This window comes from Sarcophilus harrisii, chromosome 5, assembly GCF_902635505.1.
Source record: "Sarcophilus harrisii chromosome 5, mSarHar1.11, whole genome shotgun sequence".
In the NCBI taxonomy this organism is placed as follows: domain Eukaryota; kingdom Metazoa; phylum Chordata; class Mammalia; order Dasyuromorphia; family Dasyuridae; genus Sarcophilus; species Sarcophilus harrisii.
Window position 1 is genome coordinate 103,186,236 of NC_045430.1, and position 11,849 is coordinate 103,198,084.

Genomic DNA, 11,849 nt, shown 5'->3' on the forward strand with positions numbered 1-11,849 from the left:
ATTAGTCATCTCCAGGAGAATTCCTGGAGGCTATAGGTCAAGGAATATCAAAAATTTCCAGGAATTAAAGTAGGGCCCCACTGGAAAAACAATAAAGAGGCATATGGTGAACAGGAGTAAGCTATAACATTTTAACAGTGGAGGATTGTTCAAGAGAAGAATATAAAGTAGAAAGTAAATCACAAGAGATATTAATAAGCTGAAAAGGAAGAAGATAAGGTATGTAATGAAAATGAGGAGATCAAAAGACAACCAATACATTGCATTGCTACTCACTCAATGTTAAGAGAGCTAAAGAAAGTTTTATACAACACTGGGTGGATATCCTGTGGAGGATCCACAGAAGGGTAAGAATCACAAAAAAAGGAGACAATGGAGATAAGTTGTTACCTATACCTTTAAAAGGAATATCACCTGGATTTGACTCTTTTCAACAAGATTCAGGTCAATTCTAATAGACGTGATGGAAAGAGCCATCTGCATCCAGCGAGAGGACTATAGGGACTGAATGTGGATCACAATGTAGTATTTTCACCTTTGCTGTTGTTTTTTGCTTGCTTGCTTTTTTCTCTCATTTTTTCTCTTTTAGATCTGATTTTTCTTGTGCAGCATAATAAATGTGGAAATATGTTTAGTAGAACCGCATATGTTTAATCTATATTGGATTACTTGCTAAGAAAGAGGGGAAAAGGGGAGAAGGGGAGGGAGGGAAAAAAACATGGAACACAAGGTTTTGAAAGGGTGAATGTTGAAAACTATCTTTGCATGTATTTTGAAAAATACAAAGCTATGGTTAAAAAAAAAGTAAACATAGATCAAGTTACAATTTTGTCACAATGTCAAATTTCCTATCCCCTTTTTACATGTGACAAAATGATTAAAAATAGAAAAAAACAAAAAAAAGGAATACTACCTTAACCACCACCATCATTGATAAGGCAAGATATCTCAAAATATCTAAATAAGTAAATATGGAACTCTCTAGTGGAGTGCCCTAGGTACTTTGAAGCTATCTCACTTTAATTCTTTTTATCAATGCCTTGGATCAAGGCATAGCTGGCATATTTACCAAATTTTCAAAAGACACTCAATGAGAGTGTCAATATTCTTAAAGAATTTTATATTAGGACATTAAGCTGAATCTATTAACATTCAATTTGATTGGGATAAATGCAATCTGACTTCAAAAGATGATTTTCATAGGCACAAGATAGGAGAGGTCTGACTAGATTATAATAGTCCATTTGGAAAAGATCTGAGGAGAATAATGAATTGCAATTTCAATGAATTAACAGTATGATATCACAGCCAAGAAAGCTAATACAATCTTAAGTTGCATAAAGAGGGTCATAGCAACTAAGACTAGGGTCAGATCATATCTAGAGTATTGGCTTTAGTTCAAAGCAATTTTTTGTTTTTTGTTTTTTTTCCTGAGGCAATTGGGGTTAAGTGACTTGTCCAGGATCACAGCCAGGAAGTGTTAAGTGTCTGAGGTCAGATTTGAACTCAGGTCCTCCTGACTTCAGGGCTGGTGCTTTATCCACTGCATCACCCAGCTGCCTCTAAGGCAATACTTTTTTAATGACACTTCTGGACTTTTCATGACTCAAGACAATTTAATTTAACAAACATTGAAGTGTTTGACTCTTAAACATTTAAGTATATGAAAGGTCATTATGAAAGTTTGAATGGGACCATAAGATGGAGTCCAAATCCTTTCCTATGACAGATAAGGAAAGTGGTCACATGACATGTCCAAAGACACAGAAAATTATTTTCAGAGACTGTCTTTGAACCCAAAATCTCCTGGTTTATTATAATGGAATGTACATAGATTGCACCAATGGATCTGGTTAGAATTCAAGGACTAATTATATACATAAATATATACATTGTTCAATTGTGACTCCATTTGGGGTTTTGCTTTTTTGCAAAGATACCAGAGTGAGTTTTCCATTTTCTTCTTACTTTTAGTGTATCAAAGTTGTTTTAATGAGTTCTGATTCCCTCTCCCTCCCCCCAAAGAAGTCACTTTCAGAGACTTGCTTCACATATTCCAATGATGCTGAAATTGCTTAGAATACTTTGGTAATTCCTCTTGGGGAACTGTCTACCTTCAGTAATCTGGCACATGGGCACACTCTGGCTCTGAGTCCACTCATGCCCTCCAGGTACTCTTTTTTTCTCATGTAAAGACTACCTGTCTTAGAATTTATCTAATCAGATATTTGCAGCATCATCATCACAGTAACCAAAATACTATTATTCAATTCAAAATACTATTATTCAAAATACTATTATTCAAAAATATTATTCAATGATACCTTGTTCCAACAGCACTGTAACTCTGAGTTAGTACTTAATCAGCATCTAATCACGCCATCCTGTTGCTCTAGAAGGAACAACCAAACCTCCAAAACCTGCTATGATACTTCACCTACCCCTTTTCCAAACACTAACAGTATTCTCAAAGTGTATCCCAAGAACTCTGTAGAGTCTTCAAGACTCTTTCCGGGGGGAGGGTGATCTGAGAGATCAAAACTATTTACAAAATAGCATCAAGACCTCTGCTTTAAAAAATACCAACAGATACAACCCATATAAACAAAATCTCTTTGACAGATCGTCAATAATTTTTAAAGCATATAAAGGTAGCCATGCAACATTACATTATTATGAAATTTATTCACATCTTTCCATTGAGCTTTCTTTACAGAAGGAATGGCACAAGACACATTTAAAGGACTTGAACATAAATTTGCACACTCTGTAAGAGGCAAACTTTGTAAATATGGCAATCCAAGACTGGGTGGAAGTAGCCATACTAAAAATGGATGAGTGAACTGTTTTCCATCTTATGAAGAAAAATCATATTATTGGGGGATCTTTTAGATACTGCAAGGATCTATATTGGTATTATTAGTGTGCATTGTTGGAATCAATTTTCATGCCAGGAACATGTTGTTCACTGTTATAGAAAACATGAACAAAGAAGAAGAAAGTTTGAATGAATGATGGTTTAGACACCTACAATGCATAATAGTCAAGAAGAAAAGGTAGATTATATAGAAGCATTATAGCAGCAGGGAAATTAACCCCTAACCCCAACCAAAAAAGCTTCTTTCCAATTTGCCCAGTGGCAGAAACCCCTCCCAGGGAAGAACATGGGCTCTGAGAGCTAATGAGCAAGCAGCACTCAGTGATCCTGAAGCCTTAGTGTCTGAACCCTAGTGTACAGTCAGTGTCAGCCATGAGAATCACTGAAAACTACCTCTGTCCTCAGAACTCGGTGAGAACAATGAGCCGAGTTAATGGTTTGTGCCCAGCTTTTGTTTTACTGGGATTTGGAATGCTCATGACCAGATGCTGAATTCCCAGGGTGCCACAACCCAGACCTCCGGGGACTGAGACCTGCCTGGAAAAGCCGCTGCTGCCCCAAACCAGATGCTAGATTGAATGGGGCTTTTGCTGCCTGTGCAATTGAACCTGGAATAGAATGGAATGTTCAGTCTATTGTATTACCCTTTTTTGTTTTGATGTTTAATTGTTTTTTTCTCTGTGTCAGATTCCTTGTGACCTCTCTTGGGGTTTTATTGGCAAAGCTATCAGTGTAATTTGCCATCTCTTTCTCCGGCTCATTTTTACAGATGAGTAAATTGAGGCAAATGGGACTTGCCCAGGATCACACAGCTAGTAAGTGTCTAGATTTGAACACACAGGAGTCTTCCAGGCCTGACATTCTCTCCACTGCTACACCTAAGCTGCCCTGTTACTTTTTTTTTTTTTTAGGGTAATCCAATTAAACTGCTACTGAAATAAAGATCTTTCAGCAAAAAAAAAAAGGTGGGGGGGAAGAAAAAATGATTAAGTGGATGAGGGCACCCAGGGAGAATCTTCTCCACAGCTTTTTCAATCTGGGCACTCTGATCTTATTTTCTTTAGTATTTTGATCATTGTATTTCAATATAATTGATCTTCCTAACGATCCTATGGATTTTATTTTATGTATTCCAAAACATTCTGAGAAGGGATCCATAAGTTTCACTAGACTGCCAAAAGGATCCATGATACATAAAAGGTTAATAACCCTTGTTTCATAATAATGTTAGAACTCAGTGTAGCTTTACAGAAAGACTAATCCAGAGGGTCATTTATATTCCAGAATTCCCTCAAAATCCCAAATAAAAAGACCACATAGCTTAGCTAGTGCAGACACCCTGATGGTCAAAGATGGATAGAGAATGCCTCCAAAAATGGAGAAGTTGGCTAAGTAATAGTGGCAGAGGGAAGGTCTGTAAGTAACAGTGGGTAGCAAGGAATATTCCAACTCTTCCTTCTCCTACAGTGTTTTAGAGGACAAATTAGAAGGAGCAACTAGCACTGGGGAGAGTGGCCAGGAATACAGTGTCTTGCAGAGAGAGCCAGGTTTCCAGGAGCAAAGTAAACAGCAAGCATAAAAAGATGAGAGGAAGCCGAAGGAAAGTTTGTTAATTATCAGGTGGGAAGTTCTAGAGGTCACTATGGAATGGGATGCCAGAAAAGAAAATAGACTGGGGAATAGAAGCTAGGAAGCTTCTATTAAGAAAGCTATTCTATTAAGCTAGAAGCAGAAAATTTTTGGAGTAGGAGGTGATTAAGGAGAGGGTGACGCTGAATCACTGAGATTAGGACTGTTAGGAATATTTAGTAAGTACTAATTGGATGGGGGCCGCTACCTTGGTTCAGTATTCTCTCTTTCGACACTGGGGGAGTTGGGTGACCTTTGCAGGGAGGACGTGGTAAGAAGTTCCATCCAAAGACCTATTAGCACAGGGATGGGACTGATTGTGACACAAAGGCCATCCTTGCATCCCAAGATGGTATTGAGGGATGCCCAGAAAATCTCCTACTGGGGAGTACCCATAAGTGCTAAGCACTGGGGATACAAAAAGAGGCTAAGAAAATCTACAAAATCTAATCTACAATCTCATGGGGGAGACAACAATGCAAACAAAAACAGAGCGAGCTATATATAGGATAAGAAATAATTAAAAGAGGCAAAGCCTTAAAATTAAGAGGGTTTAGGAAAGGATTCTATAGAAGTGGGAACTTAAAGGAAGCCAGGGAGAAACTTGGTCACATCCCAACCTCCATCTCCTTGATAAAATCATGGTGCTATTTGGAACCAGAGGTTTTGATTTGGTGGAAAAGAGGGGGTGTTCCAACTAAACCTCTGAAAATTAATTGATTTGGGGAAGTTAAGAAGTGGGGGTGAAGTAGAACCTTGAAGTTAATTTCCTTTCTTCCTCCCTCTTGAATAGAGAATCTTGTGAACTTTGCATATTTGGAAGATTTTAGACTTCTTATCTTCCCTTTGGCATCCTAGCAGTGTCTCGGAACAGCTGATATCATTGTCTGCATTGGGAGCCAAAGACAGACAAGAAGCAGATTCAAAGTTCTACAAAGAGCCTAGAAGAAAAAAAAAAACTGCACCATACAAGAGCAAAAGGACTTCCAGGATTTGTGAGTTACCCTTTCCCCACAGAGGATTTCTCTAAACTTAAGCCCATTTTCCCTTGAAATCTGTACAATAAGAGAATTTGTTGAAGACTTTTAGAGGGATATTTTATGCCAATTAGACCATCACAGTAACTATTCCTTTCTAAAGTTTAAGTGAAGCTGGTTAACTAATCAATAATAACTGGTGACCTTGGCAGGAAGCACAGCAGTGGGGGCTCATGAGCTATTACACTGAAAAAACAACTCCCAAGTGCTCAGGATTACTTCTAGACTTTGATAGGAAACTTATTATCTACCCTTTGAGAATCAGACCTATCAGTGAATATAGGGGTTAGGAAAATCACCTAGTTACCTCAGGACATGTCTCACCCCCTCCCTAAGATTCACAATTTCATATAAAACTCTCCTTTTTTGTTCCTACTTATATAAGGAAATGTTTGTGTTTGTTAATATTTGTCATGTTAATAATAATAAAAGGGAATTTTCTTCTAAGTCTTAAAAGAGGGGACATACAAAAAAAATTCCCTTTCTCTTACAGAATCATGGATTTGGCTATCTAGTCTCATTTCTATGAACAGCAATGTTCTCTACAATATTCTCTTCATTGAAATGAAACCTAATACTTTCTAAGAAAATCGATTATAATTTTGGAAAGCTCTCATTGTTTCATGTTTCCCCTAACAAAAAGTTAATAAATAAGATAAAATCAATCAATAAAAATTCATCAGACACCTATTATGTACCAGGCACTATTCTAAATGCTCATGATTCAAAAATGAAATTTAAGCAGTCCCTACCTTCAAGGAATATGTATTCTAAGATAGAGACAATTTTTAAAACTTCTTAAAATCATATAATTTTAAGTGTTGTCTCAGTATATGTGTCAAAACACACTAAGACTCTTTGTCATTTAATAATATATTAAAATCTGGATGACCATTCAATATGATGATAATAAATAGCTAGCATTTACTTATTATATGTCAGACACTGTGTTAAGAACAAATATTAACACATTTGATCCTCCTGTAATATAGATGCTATGCATTATCCCCATTTTACAAGTGAGAATATTGAGGTACATGGATATTAATTTGCCCAGGATCACACAGTGAATAAGTGTCTAAAGTAGGACTTGAACTCCGCTCTTCTTGACTGCTAGCCACTCTGTCACCTAGCTACTTCTACTTACTTAAATGCAAGCAATGAGACTGGCAATTAAGGGAGAACAAAACCATCGAAGGCATATGGATTTAAAATTTTGGAGTTTGTAAGAGAAAATTAGTTAATTGGGGACCAGTCTAGTTAACCTGTTTCTGGAAATATATGATGATGTAGAAGAGAAGGACCCTGCCCCTGATTGAAATCTTTTTATCATGCAACTATTTCTTATCTGCTTGCTGTGCAGTAAAAATTTTTGATTGGTTCTTGCATTGAGTGAGAACACAAAAGACATTAATCTAACATCTTGGTCTCTTTTTTTTTTTTTCTTGATGGTGATCAAGACAAGGACTGCTGCAGCCTTCTGGATGGGGAAGAATTTGTGGCTCCAGAAGGCTGCTATACCAATGTGACCGATATGAAGTGTAAAGTACATGGCAAGATTATTTTTGTTCCTATTGTATTTATTCTCTTTTGTTGTTAAGTGAAGGAGGACAGGAAGCAGAATAACCCAGTTCCTGGAGAAAAATCAATAAATGTTTTGTTGAATTGAATTAAATTGACCACCATCATCTATGGCACTACCAGCCTTTGCCTGTTGCAGCAATTGGCAAAAGCCAAGTGTAGCACCAGTTATCTAAGAGTCTCTTGTCAACTCCACTGGCAGATTCCATAATTATCAGCAGGCTGGACTATCCTGGCCCACTCCCAAATGCTGCGGAATTATGTCATCCTCAACACAACCATTGAATGTTAGTATGTATGCATGCATGTACGAATGGATAATGCTATGTTATATATAGAAGAATATAGTATATATAATAAATACTACATATAATATACTATAGCATATATATATATATATATATATATAATCATTATATATACTATATGTAATGTGTATGTATCTATGGATATATTGTGTGGTCATTCTCAGATGACCTAATATGGAGCCACTGTGCTTCCCTGTTCCCCCTGACAATGTCGGTGAGTTTAGCTTTCTTTGGTTGGTTGCATAATAGGAAAAGGCTGCATCTCCAAAACTAGTAAAATCAAGTCTTTTTTTTTTTTTAATATCCTGCAAGTTCCTTCTGGCTCACAGTTCACTCTCAGTATAAGCTCCATGAACTGAATTCAAGTGGGAAAGGATTTCCAACCGCTGTGTCTCTTGTCCCCAGACTCTAAGAAATGGGCTGGGAATGTCTCTGTTTCTGTTCTGTTTCAGTTTGCCTTCTCCATTCCAGGTGCTAGTGGGGATCCCTTTGAGCCAGAAATGTGGGCATCAGGCTGCAACCAGGCAGACCCTCAGCCAGAGTGCCTGAGACTCAAGTCCCACAGAGATTTGGACTTGAAACTGCAAGATGCTCTACAGGAATTGAGCTAAGCTGAGAGACTAAAGTGCTAATGGTGGAAGAATTGGAAGGTCTCCCATGTGTGAGAGGAACAACTTATTTGTGATTATCCTTCTGAAGTACATATTCTTTCATAGAAAGCTAATCAGACTGTTAGTTGTCAAAGGAACTATTGTTAGTAGTTAAATAGAACTACTCCCTCTATAAATGAAAGGACAACCATCATTAGTAATTGGAGTGAGACCCCAGCAAAAAGACCCCAGCTAGCTAAGTGGGCCATAAGCAGGGACAGTGATAGGAGAATTGAAGAAGAGAAGGAAGAAAGGAAGAAGAGAAGGAAGGAAAGTGTAGAATCAGCTATCTAGATTTAAGAAAGTGGTTTAGAAAAGGTAAATGAAGATTAAGTTTAACAGTATGTTCTGTGTACTATATATATGTATATATATGTATGTATAAATATTTTATCCTATGTACTTTAAAGAGACAGAGAAAGAGAGAGAAATCTAGTTATTAAATACTTGCTTCTCTTCTCCTCCCTCCTTCACACTCAAATGCTCCAAATGGGTTCCACTGCTGAGGAATTTTTGAGGAATTCCAATGACCTTGTGTAGGGGACATGACATACTGGACCCTCCATAACTCTGGACTGCTGAGAAGGAAGTAATTTGCAAACTTTTTCCAATTCAAATGATCCTAATAAAGGTCAAAGCATTCAAGAGGCATTAGTAATATATTTAGCCCCTTTTGGAGAATGTGGCCCATGGCTCTCACCTGGGTGGTACTTCCTTTCAGAAAAGTTAGAGAAATAGTAGTCATAAACCATTTTGCATATGAATTATATACTCTTCCAACAAGACATATATGTATACATTTACATATCTCTATATACATATGTTACATGTATGTATATATTAAGCTCCCATTTTTGATTCTTCATCTGAAATTCTTCTCTTTGTCCACTTGATAACCACACAGAAGGTTGCTCTAATCAATAAACCACCAAGCCTGCTATGTTCCATTCACTGTCCTAGCCACTGAAAATACAAGTACAAATAATAAAATAATCTGAGAGAGAAGAGAGAGAGAGAGAGAGAGAGAGAAAGAGAGAACAAGAGAGAGAGAGAGAGAGAGAGAGAGAGAGAGAGAGAGAGAAAACTCAGAGACAGAGACTAACCATAAAGATAATAAATACAAATGATATGAGTAATTAAGTAAAATATTGTTTGGAAGGAAAGATATTAGCTGTTGAGGAGGTCAAGGAAAGATATACCACCAACCACTTAGTGTTCCTTTATACACAAGCCAGGAACTCCCTGCTCTTGGGAGCCCTATAGAAGAGAAAAATATCAAATCTGTGCCCCATTGCAAGTCTCTCAGGGACTGCCCTCTTTGTCTGTGAGGGCTCAGCAAACACTTTTACCTCCTCCTTATCTCCAGAAAACAAGCCAGCTCCTAACAAGACCAGGCCTCCAAGCCCTCCCATGAGTTGTACGGATAACAACATGAAAGGGCCAATCATCTAGATATCAGTAAGTCCACTGCAGTGGGCCTGAATGTGCCTTTGCCTAGGTTAGTGGCCATTACTGCCTCTAGGGCACACTTTGCTACTCACAGACCACTATCGTCTACCAGTATTGCAAAGGCACTGAATTTGGGGAACTAATTTATGAGGTTTTTCCAAATTCAGGAATCAAAAATAAAGTCTTCAATTTTTTAAAATTTCAAACTCCAAAAAATCTCAGGGGAATTTTCCAAAAAGTTTCCCAACATTTTTATTAGTCCTTGAGAAAATTATAAATAATCCATTTCAATTCAGGCAACATTTAGACCAAAAAGTACTTAACAAAAAGCAAAATATATTGATTAAGAATCTGTATAAAGTATAAAATATACTGTTCCTGATCTTTTTATGACCCAAGTCAATCAATGAATATTTGGAACTTCTACAACATGCCTAGGACTGTGTCAAGCTCTGCACAGAACTCATAATTTAAATCTAAAAGATATTACTAATGAAGATTGAATTAACTCCTCATCTTGGTCAGATCTTATCCAACTTTATAAGAAATTTAACCCAAAGTTAAAAATAAGATTAACACATGAAACAATTAGGAAATAATTAAATACTCAATAATGGGGCAGTTTAAAGGAATTTAGAAAAGAGTCAGTGAAAGCTTCCTGAAAAGGGGAAATTTGAGGGCAATCTCTAGGAAGTTAGGGTTTAGGTAGCTTGTGTGGAAAAGAAAGATCATTTCAGGTATGGAAACAGCATAATAAAGGCTTGGGAATTGGAACAAATATGAAGTGCACTACAGCACTGAAGAGATTTAACCAATTTGGCAACCAGGAGAAGAGTAGAATATGGGGGTCCTCTGAAATAGGAAAAGTTTAGGCTCAATGCAGTAGGGAAGAGATTATTCAAAAAGGTTCAAGAGACATAGTTTTGGGGTAATTAAATCATTTTATTAATAAGGCCAGCACATTATTAATAAAAGGATAGTCATTTATCTGTCTCTTTTACCAAAGACAATCATGGCAGCCAGTTTGTTTATTCAGTTTATATATACAGTATATACCCTTCAAAGCAGAGGTGTTCATGTTAGAAAGAGAGTGACATCATGTTGGAAATTTCTCTTTTCTGGCACTGCAGTAATCTTGACAAATGAATTTATCTCCACTCAAGCTCAAATAGAACACAATGGGCTTCCCCACCTTGGGTTAAGTTCCTTGTAAAGTTGGGCAAGGTTTGACCAAGATGAGAAGAGTTAATTCAATTTATCATAGTAATGTCCTTCAAAGGATTGAATTTTTTTTAAATCAGGAATTTGGCAGAAGGGGAGAGCTTTGAATCTCCCCAAGATATTGATTATTAATAATCATCTTTTATATCCTGTAGGATGGGGACTACAGGACAGGGCTGACTTCTCCTTGACCAATGTAGACCTTCTGCCCAAAAATATTTCCTCTACTAGTCATCTCTGTATATGTTCAAAACCATTATTTGAGAGAGGTGACTAATTCAATGTTCTCTTCTTTTAACACCTTCAATACTCCTTTGCTTCTGTGATTTCATCATGTGGGAGTTCCTTCAAGTAGTATACATCACAATCTACCCACAGCTTCTCCTATGCAAATTTTGCCCATGTTCTCACACAGATCTTCTCCCCAATGATGAAGCCTTCCTCCCTCTCTGTATAAGAATATAATATAATATAATATAATAATATAATAATTTTTTTTGCATTGCTGGGTGATTGAGAGGTACCTGTAAACCTTAAAGCATTATATAAATGTGAGCACTAAAAACAAATTTCACATCACAATTAAGCATTATGCTGGCCTCAACCAACATAAAAAAATGTCATCTTGTCAAGAAACTGTTCAGTTCTAATTCACAGAATCACAAAGACTCAGAATTGGGAAGGAAGGAGAGAGAGTCCAGTCCAAACATCCCTAGAGGGGATTCACCCTCTTTACCACAGCTAAGCAAGTCACCCAACTTTGGATGAAGGCTAATAATATTATTATTAATGTGTCAGGTACTTTAAAAATATTATCTCACAACCAATAGGCACTATTATTATCCCCATTTTATAGATTAGGAAACAGAGGCAAACAGAAATTAGGTGACTTGCCTGGAGTTGTACAGATAGCAGTGTATCTTCATGGAAAGTAATCTCCAGGCCAGGTTGCCTCTCTATGCAATTTCTAACTTGGCCATTGCCTAACTTGTCATTGTCCTTAAAATGTAGTGCCCAGAAAAGAACCAAAAACTCTCTATATCCTATGACCTAATTAAGACACCAGTGGGGCCTCCTTATTCCTTCAAGATATGCT

At 37.0% G+C, this 11,849-nt stretch overlaps 1 long non-coding RNA gene across 1 annotated transcript in view; it reads left to right on the forward strand.

Moving 5' to 3' along the window:
• The window catches only part of LOC111721089, a 28,107-nt gene extending 20,676 nt beyond the window's left edge, over positions 1-7,431 (forward strand). Inside the window, exons 4-5 of the long non-coding RNA XR_004229490.1 lie at positions 5,301-5,502; positions 7,005-7,431. This is a non-coding gene — a long non-coding RNA (uncharacterized LOC111721089). The remainder of the gene's footprint in view (positions 1-5,300; positions 5,503-7,004) is intronic.
• Positions 7,432-11,849: the final 4,418 nt, after the last annotated feature.